Below are 14,501 nucleotides of genomic sequence, written 5' to 3'. Positions count from 1 at the left end.
ATGCAGGGGTGCGTTGGTATCCAGTTACTTCACTGGTTTTTCGGATTGGTGAGAACCAAACTTGCTTGGCTTCCAGGTAAGTTTTTTGATAAGAGGTTCCCCTTGTGTCCATGCATTAATGTACTAATGCTAGTGTCTTTTTCCCCATAGGGGCCGGGGTACGGAATGCCGGGGAACAGGCACCGACCCGAGATGAGAGGTGAAATCCTTGTAGAAATCAGGTAAGTCTTTAATGAGCGTTTTTTTGGTAATGTCTTTTCATTCGCTCATTAACGCTGATGTCTCTTTTTTTCCCCTTAGGGGCCGGGGTCCGGAAATGCCAGGATGCGGGGCGGGGCGGACCCGAAATGAAGAGGGAATGAATCGACAGGTAAGTCTTAACATGGAGATTTAGCTTTCCTTATTCCCTTCTTTCTCTCACCTTTTGTTCTTGTCTTTTTCTCCCTAGGTGCTGGGGTGTGACTGCGAATCCGGATGATCGCTGCTGAACATGGAGGCGCCCTGTAAAGGTGAGTGGAATGCGGCGCTGCAGCGATCGATGCAATGAGCTTTTAAATAAAAGTCTTCCTTTTCAGGATTGTCGGCGAGATGTCTCCGGGATGCGGAATTTAGCAGGTAAGGTCTTTTCCTTCTTCTGTTCTCTTCTTCTCTTCCTTTGCAGGTGATCCAGGATGCTGGCAGGTGTGGCAGCAGTCAGGATGAAGGAGCAGACATGGTGAGCGTCCAGCTGCTAGATGCAGAACAACGCGAAGCACGTGTGGCTGTTCGGGTGGGGTTTAAATAGCCTTGGAAGAAGTTCCAGGTATGTATCCTTCCTCCAATCAGGTATGTATCCTTCCCCGACCACGCCCGGATGGTAAATTAGTCCCACAGGTAAAGTAGTTCCTTTCAGGCCTCAAGGAGGCCGGGATCCTGCAGCATGGTCTGCATCAGGTAAGTGCACCCAATCACTCCCATAATGAGCCTGGCGCCTATGGCGCCAGGACTGATGTCTTTTATGAGCCTGGAGCCATAGGCACCAGGACACTGTCCAAACGGCCCCTATATGGGGTTGCTGGGTCCTTCCTTGGGGACTGGATGTCCGCTTTCGGGGACGCAGGGCTTGAACCGGCTCCCCGGGAGCGGGCATCATGACAGCACTCCCCCCCAAGGCCCCTCCCAAGGTTGTTCCCTCCGGGGGTTTTGGTTTGTCTGGGAAGAGTCGGTGGAATTTCCTGACTAATCGAGGTGCATGCACATGGTCGCTGGTTACCCACGACCTCTCCTGAGGTCTGTACCCCTTCCAATCAATTAGGTAGAACAGTTTTGACCTAAACATTTTTGAGTCTAAAATGTTCTTCACTTCGAATTCGGGCTCCCCATCTATTAGAAGAGGTTCTGGAGGTTTGAGTAGTCGGGTTCCGGGTACCACTGGTTTCAGAAGTGACACATGAAAAACAGGGTGAATTTGCATACTAGTTGGTAAATCAAGTTTAACAGCCACTGGGTTAATTATTGCCGTAATAGAATAAGGTCCCAGATATTTTGGGTTAAAAGTTCGAGGCCCTTTGAGTGGTAAATGTCTGGTAGCTAACCACACTTGATCCCCAATCTGATACGGAGGTGCTTCACTCCGATGTAGATCAGCATTCTCCTTGTATTTTCTCTTGGCTTGTTGTAAATGCGTAGTTGCCTCTTTGAAGGCTTGGGTAATTGTAGAATGCAGATGTTCTACTGCAGGCATTCCGAGGTTCTGAGGTGAGTCAAGGTTTGAGGTTCGAGGGTGATGCCCAAACAAAGTATAAAAAGGACTGTGGCCAGTTCCAGAGTGTACCGAATTATTATATGCGTATTCGGCTATCCAAAGAATGTCTTTCCAGTTGCTTTCAGATTGCTGTAACATACACCGTAAGTACTGCTCAAGTGTCTGATTTGTCCTCTCGGTCTGACCATCAGTCTGAGGGTGGTGACTGGTCGATAATCTTACGTCGATCTGCGCCATTTGACAACATTTGCGCCAGAAGTGGGAAATGAATTGGCTTCCCCGGTCAGAGATTAGTATAGATGGGAATCCATGTAGCCGAACAATATTTTCGAGGAATTCTTTGGCTAGGACAGAAGCTGAAGGTAAACCTTTCAAAGGAATAAAGTGGGCCATTTTGGAAAACAAATCCACAATTACCAGAATAGTATTGTACCCCGAACAAGGAGGCAGGTCCGTAATAAAATCCATTGATAGGGTGTGCCAGGGTGCTGGCGGTATGTCTAGAGGTTGAAGGAGACCGGCTGGTCTTTTCTTTTGACTTTTATTTTGGGCGCAAACACCACAGGACATCACAAAAGATTTAACATCTTTTCGCCAAGAGGGCCACCAAAATTGTCGTTTCACCTTTTCCTCTGTCTTGGCAATACCGGGGTGTCCCTCTATTAATGTATCATGATAACCGGAAATAACTAGTTCGTGTAATTCCTTATGTGACAGGAATAAGCGTCTTTGGAAATAAGGTAAACCATTATCTATGGTAAAGTCTGATCCCTTTTGTATCCAATCCTGTAAGGTTGTAGGGTCCAGGAGTTGTTTCACTCTGGCTTGAATGTCTTCAAGCGTCTGTAACGAAGTCATGCCTAGAATCCTCTGTTCGGGAATTATTGGTACTGGTTCTGAGTTCGTATCAGATTCTCCCATTTCAATTCGGGATAAGGCGTCTGCTTTGCCATTCTTGCAGCCAGGTCGATAGGTAATCACAAAATCAAATTCAGTGAAAAACAAAGCCCATCGGAGCTGCCGTTATGACTGAGCCTTGGCGGTTTTCAAATACTGTAAATTCCGGTGATCAGTGATCACTGTGATGGTATGTCGAGCGCCAAGCAGATAATGCCGCCAGGCTTTAAAAGCGGACTTAATGGCTAACAGTTCTTTGTCAGTGATTGCATAATTAACTTCGGGTGCCGAGAATTTTCTGGACCAAAATGCTACGGGATGCAGTTGGTTGGTTTCGGGATCTCTTTGGGACAGGACAGCTCCCATGGCTAGGCTGGATGCGTCAGTCTCGACGACATAAGGGAGATCTGGACGTGGGTGTTTCAATATAGGTGCAGAGGTAAACTTAGCCTTTAAATCCTGAAAGGCCTGCTCGGCTTCTTCAGACCATTCAAAACATTTATTTTTCTTCAAGAGTGCAGTAATGGGTTGTACCACGCGTGAAAATTCCGGGATAAACCTGCGATAGAAATTGGCAAAGCCAAGCATGCTTTGAACCCCTTTTACAGAGCTAGGTGATGGCCATTTGAGGATGGCATCCACTTTTCTTGAGTCCATTCGGACTCCTTTGGGTTTCAGGATGAAACCTAGAAACTCGACTTCTGTGGTATGGAAAACACATTTCTCCAGTTTAGCAAATAGTTTGTGTTGGCGCAGTTTTGCAAGTACTGCCCTGACGTGTTTTCTGTGATCAGATTCCGAAGAGGAGTACACCAGAATGTCATCGATATATACGACAACACAAACATCGATGAGTTCCTGAAGGACATCATTCATGAAGTATTGGAAGGCAGCCGGCGCGTTACACAATCCGAAAGGCATCACCTGGTACTCGAATAAGCCCCCCGGAGATCTAACTTGGTGTATATGCAAGCGTCCTTCACCTGGTCAAGGAGCTCAGGGATCAGAGGCAGAGGATAACAGTTTTTAACCGTTATCTGGTTCAATGAGCGGTAATCGATACAAGTTCTAAGGTCGCCTTCTTTTTTGGGCACGAAGAACAAAGCCGTGGATGCCGGGGACTTTGACGGGCGAATGAAACCATTAGCTAGGTATTGATCCAAATATTGTCTCAAATGCAGGTTCTCAGGTTCGGTAAGGGCATAAATCCTGCTACAAGGGGGTTGTGCACCGGGCACCAGATCGATTTGGCAATCGTACGATCTGTGAGGAGGTAACTTGCTGGCCTGTTCCTTTTGGAAGACGTCCTGAAAGTCTTGGTATTCCGGAGGTAGTTGCATGGAGGCAGAGGTTACAGATGCTAGATTAATCTTCAGGTTTTCTGGGTAGCAGGTTTGTGTACAATCCGGGAAGGTTATTCTCTTAGCTCGCCAATCAATTCGAGGATTATGTGTCTCTAACCAAGGGATTCCAAGAATAACCTGAAACTGTGGAGCCTTGATTACATCAAACACAACACCCTCCCGATGGCCGTCGGGACCAATAAGAGTCACCTCAGTAGTGGAATGTGTTACCGGTCCAGAGGCAATTTCAGTTCCATCGACTGTGGTGATGACATCTTTGCTGGTTTTAGGACGGAGAGGGAGGTTAATCCTAGAGACCAATTCACGATCCACATAGTTTCCAATAGCCCCACTATCGATGTATGCCTTTATTGCATGCAACCGCTTAGGCTGTTCTGGATCTACGAGAACCATTGGCACAATGAAATGCGAGGTCTGAGAGTTAGTTCAAGCTCGGCAAGCGGACCCCTACGCTTGTCGGGCGGAGTTGTTTCCCGAAACAGGGTCTTCATGGTTTTTATCAGCGGCTCCTACCGCCTTTCGGGGCGGTTTTGCCGAGCAATCACGTAGAAAGAGTCCAGAATTCCCACAATAAAGACATAATTTTAACTGCCGCCTCCTTTCACGTTTCTTTTGAGTTAAGGGTCCTTTAACCCCTCCAATTTGCATAGGCTCAGAGACATCAACTCCCTTGGGATTAGCATGGGTCTTGACCAACACCCGGGTCTCAAACCTGGACCGATCTGCTTTTCTGTTTTGAAGTCTGTGATCCAATTGGACCACTAAGTCTATATACTCTGTGCATTCTTGGGGCGGATTTACAACTTGGGCCAAGACATCTTTAAGTTCTCCGCGTAGGCCTCGATAAAACAACGTGACTCTTTTATCCTCTGGCCATCCCGTTTCCACAATTAGTCTATTAAAGGTTGCAATATAGGATAGGAGGTCCTGATTGCCCTGTCGCAGGGATAGAAGTTCGTCATCCAGCGCCTGCCCCTGAGAGTGTCGAGCAAATAACCTTTCCATGCTTGCTTGAAAATCAAGGAGAATCGGGTCATCTTGAGTAACCAGTGGAACTGACCAATCGGCAGCACAGCCGCTGAGATATGACAATGCAAAGGCTACCTTGGTCTGATCATTAGGGAAGGCCCCAGGTCTGCATAGGAAGTGCAAACGACACTGATTCATGAATACGGCGAATCGTTTGGGGTCCCCAGCAAAGCATTCGGGTGGGGCCAGCGGCATGTTTCCAGGTAGATTAATCTGCACAGGGTTACTGGAAACCACAGGAGCGGGGTTCCCTCCGGAACCGGGTAGAGGAGTTTGCCCAGCTTGGCCTTGCAAAAGCTGTCTGGCCAGGTCATCAGTTCTTTCCTTTGATATTATTAATTCCCTCCTGAGGGCATTAGTCTCTTGGCGAGCGGCATGTACTTCGGCCCGTAATTCCCCCAGTAATTGGGCCAACTGATCAGTCTCAGAACTTTCCATAGCGCCTGGGTGGGAATTTGTAGGAAGGCTTCGCGTTCTGTAACGCTCACCTGACTCCCACGGAGGCGCTGGCCTGGTTCGCGCTGCTGTGACCTCTTCTAAGGTGATGCGCAGGGTTCGGAAGACGGACTGGACTGGGCCCCCAAATCTGGCTTGTCTGGCTCGCAGAAGTATCCTTCTGTAGGCGAAAATAGGGGATTAACTGTCTGCGGGGTAATGCAATCGGCCTCCCACTTTCCCCTCTCACCCTCCTCGAAACCCTTCTGTGATTCCTCGTAGCGTCTCACCTTAGGGTCTGGAAGGACGAGCTCTCCATCCTGCTTCTGATGCAGGGGCGCGTTGGTATCCAGTTACTTCACTGGATTTTCGGATTGGTGAGAACCAAACTTGCTTGGCTTCCAGGTAAGTTTTTTGATAAGAGGTTCCCCTTGTGTCCATGCATTAATGTACTAATGCTAGTGTCTTTTTCCCCATAGGGGCCGGGGTACGGAATGCCGGGGAACAGGCACCGACCTGAGATGAGAGGTGAAATCCTTGTAGAAATCAGGTAGGTCTTTAATGAGCGTTTTTTTGGTAATGTCTTTTCATTCGCTCATTAACGCTGATGTCTCTTTTTCCCCTTAGGGGCCAGGGTCCGGAAATGCCAGGATGCGGGGCGGACCTGATATGAAGAGGGAATGAATCGACAGGTAAGTCTTAACATGGAGATTTAGCTTTCCTTATTCCCTTCTCTCTCTCACCTTTTGTTCTTGTCTTTTTCTCCCTAGGCGCTGGGGCGTGACTGTGAATCCGGATGATCGCTGCTGAACATGGAGGCGCCCTGTAAAGGTGAGTGGAATGCGGCGCTGCAACGATCGAGGCAATGAGCTTTTAAATAAAAGTCTTCCTTTTCAGGATTGTCGGCGAGATGTCTCTGGGATGCAGATTTAGCAGGTAAGGACTTTTCCTTCTTCTGTTCTCTTCTTCTCTTCCTTTGCAGGTGATCCAGGATGCTGGCAGGCGTGGTAGCAGTCAGGATGCAGGAGCAGACACGGTGAGCGTCCAGCTGCTAGAGGCAGAACAACGCGAAGCACGTGTGGCTGTTCGGGTGGGGTTTAAATAGCCTTGGAAGAAGTTCCAGGTATGTATCCTTCCTCCAATCAGGTATGTATCCTTCCCCGACCACGCCCGGATGGTAAATTAGTCCCACAGGTAAAGTAGTTCCTTTCAGGCCTCAAGGAGGCCGGGATCCTGCAGCATGGTCTGCATCAGGTAAGTGCACCCAAGCACTCCCATAATGAGCCTGGCACCTATGGCGCCAGGACTGATGTCTTTTATGAGCCTGGCGCCATAGGCGCCAGGACACTGTCCAAAGGGCCCCTATATGGGGTTGCTGGGTCGTTCCTTGGGGACTGGATGTCCGCTTTCGGGGACGCAGGGCTTGAACCGGCTCCCCGGGAGCGGGCATCATGACAGGGGGCAGGGGGCAGCACAAATACGCACGGAGCGCTAAGAAACAAACAGTGCCTGATTAAAAACTTAATGAAGGCACAACGGGACCTGGACGGCAGCCTCACAGCAGGCCACACAGGGCTATAGGCGACCGCTCGATCCCGCTCCGGCTCAACAAGAAGCGAGCGTGGAGAGCGGTCGTCGCGTAGTCCTGGGGGGACTGCGAGGACAGCCAATCAGAGGGGGGGGGGGCGGGCAGGGAGGCGGGAAGAGAGAGGGGAGAGGAGGACCAGGAAATGAGGAGGAGGGAGGGGGTAGGGGGCAGCACAAATGCGCACGTGGCTCTAAGAAACAAACAAACAGTGCCTGATTAAAATCTTACAGAATGCCCAACGGGGCCTGGACGGCAGCCTCATAGCAGGCCACACAGGGCTACGGGTGACCGCTCGATCCCGCTCCAGCTCAACAAGAAGCAAGCATGGAGAGCGGTCATCGCGTAGTCCTGGAGGGACTGCGAGGACAGCCAATCAGAGGGGGGGTGGGCGGGCAGGGAGACAGGAAGGGAGAGGGGAGAGGAGGACCAGGAAGTGAGGAGGAGGGAGGTGGCAGGGGGCAGCACAAACGCGCATGGAGCGCTACAAAACAAACAAACAGTGCCTGATTAAAATCTTACTGAAGGCCCAACGGGGCCTGGACGGCAGCCTCACAGCAGGCCACACAGGGTTACGGGCGACCGCTCGATCCCGCTCTCCGGCTCAAAAAGAGAAAAGGACCTTCGATCACCGGCCGGGCCTTGGTGGGAGGAAAGTGGAGGTTGAGTGCATGGCTCTCCAGGGGAAGAGAGGGATGGCCTTGTAACTTCTCGCGCGTATACGTTACAGGGTTGCATGCACCTCATTATAAATGAAAAACTGAGTTATGCCAGTACAATTGCATACAAATATATATATATACATATATATATACATATATATGTATATATATATATATATATATTCAGTGAAAAAACTTTGTTAGAGGGACGTTATGGTTAAGTTGGGCTACTAAAAACATGAAATTCAGTGAAAAACTTTGTTAAAGGGCCGTTATGGTTCCAAGTAAAACCGAAAAACCCTCAAAATTCACCAGTATGGTAAGCTAAGCAACCATAACTCGCGCCACCACCGTGCACTGCTAAGCCTAATACCCAGGACATCAAAGATGACATCACAAATGTCATTGATGACATCACTGATGACTTGACATGTCTGACGCCCCCTTTTTTCCTTTCCTGACATATCTAGGGCACTTGATTTTCTTCAGTAACCGTCAGGAACTAAAAATTGTAAATGCACGATATATGTAGACTTATCCTTCAAGTATGTTCTTACAATCATTCTCTCATGGTCCAGTCATATCATATGAAACATATATATAGGGGAAGACACAACCTTGAAAGACAGCAATCCTTTTTGCGCATTAAAATTATCAGTAGAGTTATCGGCACTTTCTGATAGTTTTGATGTTTTTTTATTACTGTACTTTCCCTGTATATGCTCATATTTTTTATGTTGTACTCACACTATTTTCCTTAGGGTTCATACACATCATGTGATATATATATAGATAGGGTAAGTAACAGCTTTGAAACATAGCAATCATTTCTCTGCATAAAGGTAATCAGTTAGGTTATGAACACTGCTACTATTGCTGTTTTTTTTTCTTACTTCAATTCCCTTGTATATATTCATATTTGTATGTGGTGTTGTCTCTTGGTGATTTGTCTATAATAATGCAATTATGTAGTAAGTGGGTTTTATTACCTACTTATCACAAGTTTCACTGTACGCAAAACTCTAATATGAAATCAGTTATCATTTCACTATTCAACATGGCAAGCTTATGAATATTGCACCTCCATCATCTATGCTGCACACAATGCCTATGTTTCTACATGAGTACCTTAGTATACTGGATTGAAGTTAATAATAGAATGCTATTTATATCAATGCATAGCTTAATGCACTGATTAGCACTTGATATTTAATCCAATAATCTTTGACACTTTTTTTATTAACATTACACTAAGAATCCCTTGTACAGACTTTTCATGAAAGGTAAATGCACATGTGATGTCATCAGTGATGTCATCAATGACATTTGTGATGTCATCTTTGATGTCCTGGGTGTTAGGCTTAGCAGTGCACGGTGGTGGCGCGAGTTATGGTTGCTTAGCTTACCATAACTGGTGAATTTCAAGGGTTTTTCAGTTTTACTTGGAAACATAACGTCACTTTAACAAAGTTTTTTCACTGAATTTCATAGGTTGTTAGTAGCGCAACTTAACCATAACGTCCCTTTAACAACGTTTTTTCACTGAATTTCATAGGTTTTTAGTAGCGCAACTTAACCATAACGTCCCTTTAACAACGTTTTTTCACTGAATTTCATAGGTTTTTAATAGCGCAACTTAACCATAACGTCCCTTTAACAAAGTTTTTTCACTGAATTTCATTAGTTTCTTTTAGTGCAACTTTACCATAATGTCCATTGAACAAAGTTTTTTCATTGATTTTCATAGGTTTTTATTAGTGCAACTTAACCATAACATCCCTTTAACAAAGTTTTTTCATTGAATTTCATAGTTTTTTATTAGTGCAACGTAACCATAACGTCCTTTTCAAAGGATGAAGACCACTAGCATCCTAGGTTCTCAAAGTGGGAACCCGGGGTGGTAAAAAAAAGATTTTTCTTCCCAAACGGGAACGCCTGCGGCGTCCTGGTGTAGGAAGGAAAATCTTTTACCAAGATGGACAACATGGAAAGGGAAGGCGGGCTGTATAGAGAGAACACAACAGGGCATGGGTAGGGGGGACCAGGAGAGAGACACTGGGCATGAGAAGGGGTGGAGGGTAACAGGAGAGGGACACGGGGCATGAGTTAGGGGATAACAGGAGGGAGACACAGGACATGAGCAGGGGGTGGGGGCAACAGCAGGGAGACACAGGGCATGAGCGGGGATGGGGGTAACAGCAGGAGACACGGGGCATGAACGGGGGGTGGGGAGTAACAGGAGAGAGACACAGGGCATGAGCGGGGGGCAATAGCAGGGAGACACGGGGCATGAGCGGGGGTGGGGGGCAACAGCAGGGAGACAAAGGGCATGACCGAGGGGTGGGGTGAACACGAGGGAGACACGGGCCATGAGAGGGGGTGGGGGGTAACAGAAGAGAGACACGGGGCATGAGCAGGGTGTGGGGGCAACAGGAGGGAGACACGGGGCATGACCAGGGGGTGGGGGGGCAACAGGAGGGAGACACAGGGCATGACTGAGGGGTGGGGGGCAACAGGAGAGAGACACGGGCGTGACCGGGAGGTGGGGGGAAACAGGAGAGAGACACAGGGCATGAGAGGGGGGTTAACAGGAGAGAGACACGGGGCATGAACGGGGGTGGGGGGCAACATGAGAGAGACACAGGGCATGAGCGGGGGGTGGGGGCAACAGCAGGGAGACAAGGGGCATGACTGGGGGGTGGGGGTAACAGGAGAGAGAGACACGGGGCATGAGAGGGGGTGGAGGGTAACAGGAGAGAGACATGGGGCATGAGCGGGGGGTGGGGGGTAACAGGGGAGAGACACGGGGCATGAGCGGGGGGTGGAGGCAACAGCAGGGACACCCGGGGCATGAGCGGAGGTGGGGAGCAGCAGCAGGGAGACACGGGGCATGAGTGGGGGGTGGGGGGAACACGAGGGAGACACGGGGCATGAGATTGGGTGGGGGGTAACAGAAGAAAGACACGGGGCATGAGCAGGGGGTGGGGGGCAAATGGAGGGAGACACGGGGCATGACCGGTGGGTGGGGGGCAACAGGAGGGAGACACAGGGCATGACTGGGGGGTGGGGGGTAACAGGAGAGAGACACGGGGTATGACCGGGGGATGGGGGGGCAACAGGAGAGAGACACGGGGTATGAGCGGGGGGTGGAGGGAACACGAGGGAGACACGGGGCATGAGACGGGGGGTGGGGGGTAACAGGAGAGAGACACAGGGCATGAGCAGGGGGTAGGGGGCAACAGCAGGGAGACACGAGGCATGACCGGGGGGTGGGAGGCAACAGAAGGGAGACACGGGGCATGACCGGGGTGTGGGGGCAACAGGAGAGAGACACGGGGCATGAGAGGGGGTGGGGAGTAACAGGAGAGAGACACGGGGCATGAGCGGGGGTTGGTGAAAAACAACAGGGAGACACGGGGCATGATCGGGGGGTGGGGGGCAACAGGAGAGAGACATGGGGCATGAGAGGGGTGTGGGGGGTAACAGGAGAGAGACACAGGGCATGAGAGGGGGGTGGGGGGTAACAGGAGAGAGAGAGACACGAGGCATGAGCGGGGGTGGGGGGCAACAGCAGAGAGACACAGGGCATGAGCGGGGGGTGAGGGGCAACAGCAGGGAAACACGGGGCATGTGCGGAGGGCAACAGCTGGGTGATATGGGGCATGACCAGGGGGTGGGGGGCAACAGCAGGGCGACACGGGGCATGAGCGGGGGTGGGGGTAGCAGGGGAGAGACAAGGGGCATGAGCGGGGGGTGGGGGGCAACAGCAGGGAGACACGGGGCATGACCGGGGGTGGGGGGCAACAGGAGAGAGACACGGGGCATGAGAGGGGGGTGGGGGGGCAACAGCAGGGAGACACGGGGCATGAGCGGAGGGTGGGGGGCAACAGCATGGAGACACAGGGCATGAGAGAAGGTGGGGGTAACAGGAGAGACCCACGGGGCACAAGCGGGGGGAGGGGGCAACAGGAGAGAGACACGGGGCTTGACCGGGGGTTGGGGGGGCAACAACAGGGAGAAACAGGGCATGACGGGGGTGGGGGTGGGGGGCAACAGGAGAGAGACCCGGTGCATGAGAGGGGGTGAGGGGTAACAGGAGAAGGACACGGGGCATGAGAGGGGGGTGGGGGGCAACAGCAGGGAGACACGGGGCATGACCGGGGGGTGGGGGTAACAGGAGAGAGAGACAGGGCTTGAGCGGGGTGTCGGGGGCAACATCAGGGAGACATGGGGCATGACCGGGGGGTGGGGGCAACAGGAGAGAGACACGAGGCATGAGAGGGGAGTGGGGGGTAACAGGAGCGAGACACGGGGCATGAGAGGGGTGTGGGGGGCAACAGCAGGGAGACATGTGGGATGAGTGGGGGGTGGGGGGAACACGAGGGAGACACGGGACATGAGAGGGCGGTGGGGGGTAACAGGACAGACACACGGGGCATGAGCGGGGGGTGGGGGGCAACAGCAGGGAAACAGGGGGCATGAGTGGAGGGCAACAGCTGAGTGATACGGGGCATGACCAGGGGGTGGGGGGCAACAGCAGGGAGACACGGGGCATGAGCGGGGGTGGGGTTATCTGGGGAGAGACAAGGGGCATGAGCGGGGGGTGGGGGCAACAGCAGGGAGACATGGGGCATGACTGGGGTGTGGGGGGCAACAGGAGAGAGACACAGGGCATGAGAGGGGGTTGGGGGGGCAACAGCAGGGAGACACCAGGCATGAGCGGAGGGTGGGGGGCAACAGCAGGGAGACACAGGGCATGAGAGAAGGTGGGGGTAACAGGAGAGACCCACGGGGCACGAGCGGGGGAGGGGGCAACAGGAGAGAGACACGGGGCGTGAGTGGGGGGTGGAGGGTAACAGGAGAGAGACACAGGGTTTGAGCATGGGGTGGGGGGCAACAGCAGGGAGACACATGGCATGAGCGGGGGTGGGGGGCAACAACAGAGAGACACGGGGCATGAGCGGGGGGTGAGGGGCAACAGCAGGGAGATACTGGGCATGACCGGGGGGTGGGGGAACAGGAGAGAGACACTGGGCATGAGCGGGGGAGAGGGGCAACAGCAGAGAGACACGGGGCATGAGCGGGGGGGTGCAACAGGAGAGAGACATGGGGCATGAGAGGGAGGTGGGGGTAACAGCAGGGAAACACGGGGCATGACCGGGGGGTGGGGCAATAGGAGAGAGACACGGAGCATGAGAGGGGGTGGGGGGCAACAGCAGGGAGACACGGGGCATGAGCGGGGAGTGGGGGGAACACAAGGGAGACACGGGGCATGAGAGGGTGGTGGGGGGTAACAGGAGAGAGACACGGGGCATGACCGGGGGGTGGTGGCAACAGGAGAGAGACACGGGGAATGAGAGGGGGTGGGGGGTAACAGGAGAGAGACATGGGGCATGAGAGGGGGTGGGGGAAACAGCAGAGAGACACGGGGCATGACCGGGGGGGGTGCAACAGGAGAGAGACATGGGGCATGAGAGGGAGGTGGGGGTAACAGCAGGGAAACACGGGGCATTACCGGGGGGTGGGGCAATAGGAGAGAGACACGGAGCATGAGAGGGGGTGGGGGGCAACAGCAGGGAGACACAGGGCATGAGCGGGGAGTGGCGGGAACACAAGGGAGACACGGGGCATGAGAGGGTGGTGGGGGGTAACAGGAGAGAGACACGGGGCATGACCGGGGGGTGGTGGCAACAGGAGAGAGACACGGGGAATGAGAGGGGGTGGGGGGTAACAGGAGAGAGACATGGGGCATGAGAGGGGGTGGGGGTAACAGGAGAGAGATACGGGGCATGAGCAGGGGGTGGGGGGCAACAGCAGGGAGACACGCCATGAGCGGGGGGTGGGGGGAACACAAGGGAGACACGGGGCATGGGCGGGCTGGGGGGCAACAGCAGGGAGACACAGGGCATGACCGGGGGTGGGGGGAAATAGCAGGGAGACACAGGGCACGAGCGGGGGGTGAGGGGAACACGAGGGAGACACGGGGCATGAGCGGGGGTTGGGGGGCAACAGCAGGGAGACACAGGGCATGAGCGGGGGGTAGGGGGAACACAAGGGAGACATGGGGCATGAGCAGGGGGTGGGGAGCAACAGCAGGGAGACACAGGGCATGACCGGCTGGTGGGGGGCAACAGAAGGTAGACACAGGGCATGTCCGGGGGGGTGTAGGGCAACAGGAGAGAGACACAGGGCATGAGAGCGGGGTTGGGGTAACAGGAGAGAGTCACAGGGCATGAGAGGGGGTGGGGGGTAACAGGAGAGAGACATGGGGCATGAGCGGGGTGTGGGGGGCAACAGCAGGGAGACACGGGGCATGACCGGGGATGGGGGCAACAGGAGCGAGACACAGGGCATGAGAGGGGGGTGGGGGGTAACAGGAGAGAGACACGGGGCATGAGCGGGGGGTGGGGGTAACAGGAGAGAGACACGGATAATGAGCAGGGGGTGGGGGGCAACAGCAGGGAGACACGGGGCATGAGCGGGGGGTGGTGGGAACACGAGGGAGACACGGGGCATGAGCGGGGGCAACAAGTGGGAGACACGGGACATGAGCGGGGGGTGGGGGGTAACAGGGGACAGACAAGGGGCTTGAGCGTGGGATGGGGGCACCAGCAGGGAGACACAGGGCATGACCGTGGGATGGGGGCAACAGGAGAGAGACACGGGGCATGAGAGGGGGGTGGGGGGCAACAGCAGGGAGACACTGGGCATGAGCGGAGGGTGGGGGGCAACAGTAGAGAGACACGGGCATGAGAGAAGGTTGGGGTAACAGGAGAGCCACGGGG

The sequence above is a fragment of the Ambystoma mexicanum genome, chromosome 11, assembly GCF_040938575.1.
Source record: "Ambystoma mexicanum isolate Mex_15411 chromosome 11, UKY_AmexF1_1, whole genome shotgun sequence".
In the NCBI taxonomy this organism is placed as follows: Eukaryota; Metazoa; Chordata; class Amphibia; order Caudata; family Ambystomatidae; genus Ambystoma; species Ambystoma mexicanum.
Note: the sequence above shows the minus strand (reverse complement) of the source record.